Source organism: Olea europaea, unplaced genomic scaffold (genome assembly GCF_002742605.1).
Source record: "Olea europaea var. sylvestris unplaced genomic scaffold, O_europaea_v1 scaffold2530, whole genome shotgun sequence".
Taxonomy (NCBI): Eukaryota; Viridiplantae; Streptophyta; class Magnoliopsida; order Lamiales; family Oleaceae; genus Olea; species Olea europaea.
In genome coordinates, this window is record NW_019243560.1 from 88,446 (window position 1) to 89,201 (window position 756).

Consider the following 756-nt stretch of genomic DNA (forward strand, 5'->3'; position numbering starts at 1 on the left):
TTTTTCAAAAGAAATCAACACTAAATACATACTCCTCCTCAAATCACTAAATAATAAGTGCTCTCTTTTTCTCTTTCTTATAAGAAACGTAAAAGTTAATTGAAAATAAAGAGGATAGGATGTCCTCTAAATACTAGAAATGAACACAGAAAGCTACGCCATACTACACTAGTTTCTAAAATATAGGGAAAAGGGACCAATAAACTCTTGTTAGAAGGCATCGGAAGAGAAGACTAATGTACAATCCACTCCCACAGAAACTCAGTATTTTCATAGTCATCCCCTCAGAAATTTTAGCATCCCCTCTAGCCATAAAATGCAAAAGAATGCCAAAACCACAGAGTTCCAAATAAAGTTAGCTATTTTGACCAACCAAAACCATCATAATACTACGATGTCACATGAAACAGGTTCTAGGAGTCACCCAATCAGTTCCAGCTTCCAGTAACAGACTGCTCCAACACCTCGAGCCAGCTCATATTCTAACAAACTATATCAATTGATTCAACATTATTCTGGAATAAAATAAGCCACGATGAAGGTCAAAGACTGGTCTCTTCTTTTTGATAATATCATTGGTACTTAATATGAGCCATTAACCGAGCAAATTTTTTTAACTTAAATGGGAATATATGACTTCCAAATGAAACTAGAAAGACAAGGAGGAGGAATCCGAGAAGAATCAATATTAAATACACAAATTTATTAGGTGGAAAAAAGCCAGGAAGGCTGTAGAACCCTAACCCTCTTATCCAC